This window comes from Nannospalax galili, unplaced genomic scaffold, assembly GCF_000622305.1.
Source record: "Nannospalax galili isolate Female #2095 unplaced genomic scaffold, S.galili_v1.0 scaffold95, whole genome shotgun sequence".
Taxonomy (NCBI): Eukaryota; Metazoa; Chordata; class Mammalia; order Rodentia; family Spalacidae; genus Nannospalax; species Nannospalax galili.
This window is the reverse complement of record NW_008342393.1, coordinates 9,709,019-9,713,680: the sequence shown is the minus strand read 5'-3', so window position 1 is coordinate 9,713,680 and position 4,662 is coordinate 9,709,019. Positions and strand designations below refer to the sequence as shown.

The window sequence follows — 4,662 nt, the reverse complement described above, 5'->3', positions numbered from 1 at the left end:
AATATTTTATTATTTTTATTTTATGTGTATGAGTATATTGTCTGCATGTACATAAGTGGACCCATGTTGTACAATACCCACAGAGGTCAGAAGAGGGTGTCAGATTCCCTGGAACTGGAGTTATAGATGGTTGTCAACCACCCATGTGGGTGCTGGGAATTGAAACTGGGTCTCCTGCCAGAGCAGCCAGTGCTCTTAACCACTGAGTCATCTATCCAGCCCATATATTTTTCTTTATGAAAGTGATCTCAGGAAATAAAATTTACCAATGAGTGTAAAGGAATTAAACTTGTTTTGATGTCTAACCTCAGCACTTTGAATAAATCTGTTGTGAAGCTGTGAGGCAAACGGTGTTCCTATAATAATTCATCTCATTTTGTCTTATTTTTGAATGCTTATGACTGCTCCTATCAGATTCTGTTCTTCAAATGCTTTTAAAGAATTACAATTCCAAAATAGCATGTAAACGGGCACCATGCCAAAGGAAGTCTGAACACATATCTTTATTTGCAGACTAAGTTTCCTGACTCATCCTATACCTCAGCTGATCTCCTGATTTACAAACCTTCTGACCTGTCAACCAACCCTGTCATCTGACCCTGTACATGGCTGCTCTGTCCTCCTCAGCTGCTGTTCCTTCTATATCTTCTCTTATCACAGGACCTCACTATCCTTTCAATATCTAACTATGATTAGATCTTCCCATGGTGACCAGGCCCAGGATCTTCTAGTCATGCCCTTGGGCCAACTCAACAGACGCATACCTAGACTTGAAGTAGTGGCCATCATTATTAAACAAGAGGTATCCACAGACATCAAAAAGTACTGCATGCAGTTAGAATAGTAAGACCCATTGGAATTTAATAGCATAGTTCTCATTCTTTTACCTTCCCCCTTCTTAAGATCCCTGTTGCTGCTGATATATGTATGTAGTCAGGTTGTCTGTCCTTGTAATATTAGACAGGAATATTTCATTCCAACATTTCAACTTCCCCCTTTCTCTCTCCCTATGACAGCCCTTAGTAAAGGGAACCTGTATTAAAAAAAGTTGAATACAAGTCACTTCTCATTTGACCAGTGATAATTACTGATAATTTATGTTAACTAAAGCAATTATAATATATATTATATATATTTTTTACTTCTACATATTGGTTTGCTTTGAAGGGGTTAGTCAACCATTCCAAGAGTCACATGCCAATTCTGCCCTTATCTTTACATCATCATATGCAGCTTTGGTAAGGCCTTTTACTTCTACATATTGGTTTGCTTTGAAGGGGTTAGTCAACCATTCCAAGAGTCACATGCCAACTCTTCCCTTATCTTTACATCATCATATGCAGCTTTGGTAAGGCCTCAGAGTGTGCCTTTCCCTTTGGATTAACTGTCTTAGCTGAAATGAAAAGCTACATATATTTTAGCGGGAGGACAGGCAATATTAGACAGGAGGTTCCATGGACAGTGCATAGTGTCCAGTGGATAGGAATCTAAGCAAATTTTTTAATATTATTTGTCTCAATCAATAAAAAAATTGAAGAGACAACATAAAAACAAGAAATAGAAATTACATATTTTCAGGAATGAATGAAATCTCTAAATGAAATTTTCTTATTAAAGAAGTTAGTTTCCTATTTTCAAGTACACTCTAAGGTAATTTTTGGGTGTGCGGGTGTGTGTGCATGTGTGTTGTGTTGGCTATGCACATGGTCATGTGATAATGCATCTGGAGACCACAGGTTGATGTCCAGTGTCTTCCTTCATTGTTCTCCATTGTCTGAGACATGGTCTGACACTGAACCTGGAGCTCAACTGGCTAGGCTGGCTGGCCAGTGAGTTCCAGAGATTCACTTGTCTCTGGGCCCCCAACGCTAGAGTTACAGATGGACACCTTGCCTGGCTTTTAGGTGGTGCTAGGGACCCAAACTCAGGTCCTTCTGCTTGCATGGTACTTTACCAACTAAACTATTTCCCCAGTCCCCAAGGTGATGTTTACTAAGGATATATTTTAATGATTAGAGAAGACAATTCTAATTCAAAACTTACTGAGGTGCATCAAAAACACAAACACTTTTTCTTAAATAACCTCTTATAATTTTAACATTTTAATTTTCTTATAAAGTCATACATAAACACACAAATTCATATATTTAAATATGTAAGTTGACAATATAGAACAAACTTTAGATGACCTCATTATAATTAACTTTTGGGGGGTGGAGAGATGGCTCAGTGGTTAAGAGCAGTGGTTGCTCTTGCAGAGGACCTGGGTTCAATTCCCAGCACCCAAATGGTGGCTAACAACTGTCCATAACTCCAGTTCCAGGGAAATCCAATGCCCTCTTCTGACTTTCTCAGGCATTGCACAACACAGGTGCACTTACACACATGCAGGCAATACATTCATATACATTCATTAAAGATAATAAATAAAATATTTAGAAATATTGTTTTGGTGAGTCTACCTTGGAGTTTATTTACACAGATCATCATAGATAAGGCATTCTCTAGGGTACATATACCTTTTGAGACTATTTGGTTTCAGCCCGAGACACTCAGGACTGACATAGGCAGAGAAATCCTCCCAGTGCTGTTCAGGTCAAGCCTGCTGAACTCTTGTGCCAACTCCATTTGTTCAGCCACCACTGCTTCATGTTGTTATCCTAGCTTAGCTCAACATAACCGGGGCAGGGGGCTGTCTCTCCAGAAAGGCCATTATCTGTCAGGATCTTGCTTAAGTCAGGGTGGTTAGCAGATAAAACTCCAAACATGTCCAACATCTCTCTCTCATACCAGTTGGCAGCCTCGTGCATGGAGACTGGCTAAATGGGCATCAGCGCATGTGCTTAGGTCTTCACAGGGATCTGGGAGTTGAAGTGCAGAGACAGCAGGTTCTGCTGAGTTGGAACATCCACAGCTTTCAAGTCAGTCAAAAATGAATTGTGCATTGGCGTGATCCCTCAGAAAAGTCAGCCTGGATGACTCCCTCAGGATAGATACAGATTTCTAATTCACTGAAGCAGGTCACCCGAATTTGTTGGACGTATTTGGATAGGGTTTCAGCCACATACTGTTCAAACACAGAAGGCTGCTTGTGGGCCACATCACTCTGTGGCCTGAAAGAGAGGTGCAGGGGCACCATGTTCTCCCTCTTCATCTGCTGCAACAGCAGTGAGGGTCACCTGGCTAAAACAAGTAATTTCTGCTCCTTCTGCCACTTTGCTCTTTCTATCTCAGGTATGCTCCTTTCCCCATCTCTGCCTTTGTTCCAGCAGTTAAGTCCACAGAGTTTCTCTTATTTCTTATCCTCTTGCAATCCTCTGCTCACCAATCCAGTAGCAGCTTAAATAATACTTCCTCCTCACATCCTCTTTCAGTTGGTAGATTCCAGCCCACCCACCGTACCTATGTGGTCTGTACCAGTTTCTATCACAGCCTTTACCAATCTTCTATGAAAAATGATTTTCTTGTGAATGACCATGACTTACCTAACATGGCATCACTTTGAGGTACACAGCTTGGGCTCTGGTGTGTCATAAATGTTCAAAAATGGCTTGTTGGGTATTCACATCCCAAAAAGTAAGACTTATTTTCAGACCCTTAAAAAAAATCAATACTGTCTGGGGAGAGCTTGAAAAAAAATTGGCATATTAATTAGGAATGATTTTGGTGAAAGTAACAGAAAATCTAACAAGTGGGACAAACAAACAGATGTTCCTTTTAAGGAGCCTGGAAACTGCTATGCAATAACACCAAGGTCCTAGGTTCTTTTCATCTCTTTACTCTGGAATCCACACATAGTTTACCTTGGTTCAAGACAGTCCCCAAGGCTCACATGGAAGGCAGGCAAACGGAAGGAAGGAAAGGAGGTGTTGTTCCCATTCTACTTGTTCTTGTCCACTAAGTTTTCAGAGAATTTTCTAAGCATATGTTCCTTCATATCTTATTAACCAGAACTGGGATATGTGGCCACCCCTGATGCAGGGTGGTTGACAAAGCAACTATTTGACTTTATATTTCTGTCACAGAGTGCCTAGGGTAAAATACCAACTCTATTGTAGCCGACAAAAGCAAAAATCAAAGAAAGAGACAACAGGTGGGTGGATTAAAGTGAATTAAGACATTAAGCTTACCAAGTTTGTTCCTTGGGGAACCTAAGCAGCCATTGCAAATGGGTATACAGAAAATAATTCATATTGAGAGATTTTCTTGAGGTCATGGTTGTTTATGATTGTAGAAAGTTTCAATCTTGCATCCTTTATCTCTCTGTTCTTTTAAATGATGACACTTTTCTATTCTCTCCCATTCACTTGACTTCAGCTCCATCACTGCCACTAAAAACTGCTCAGAGCCCAAATCCTAAATATTTCATTCTGTATGTATAAACATTTCCTCATCTTAGAATAATTGCCCTCATTATTCAAAATGATATTTGCACTTTGTACCATAGATAAAATATTTAATCTCTGAAAGTTTGCACAGTAATTACTTTCTTAATTATTTTATTTTCCATTTCCCTAGACTGCCAGCTTTTTGAGGGTTCTAAATCTTCCTTGGACACAGTAAGTCCCAAAAGAGTATTCTTTGAACTGAATAATTATTTCATTTCCTTTAAGATTGTTGTTGGTTCTTCTGTAAAAAAATCTAAAAAAGGGACTTCTTTGG

At 39.5% G+C, this 4,662-nt stretch overlaps 1 protein-coding gene and 1 pseudogene across 4 annotated transcripts in view; both read right to left on the bottom strand.

Moving 5' to 3' along the window:
* LOC115071299 overlaps positions 1-3,172 on the bottom strand; it is an 11,789-nt pseudogene extending 8,617 nt beyond the window's left edge.
* The window catches only part of Stxbp4 (syntaxin binding protein 4), a 177,926-nt gene that overhangs the window by 36,932 nt on the left and 136,332 nt on the right, over positions 1-4,662 (bottom strand). The window lies entirely within an intron of this gene.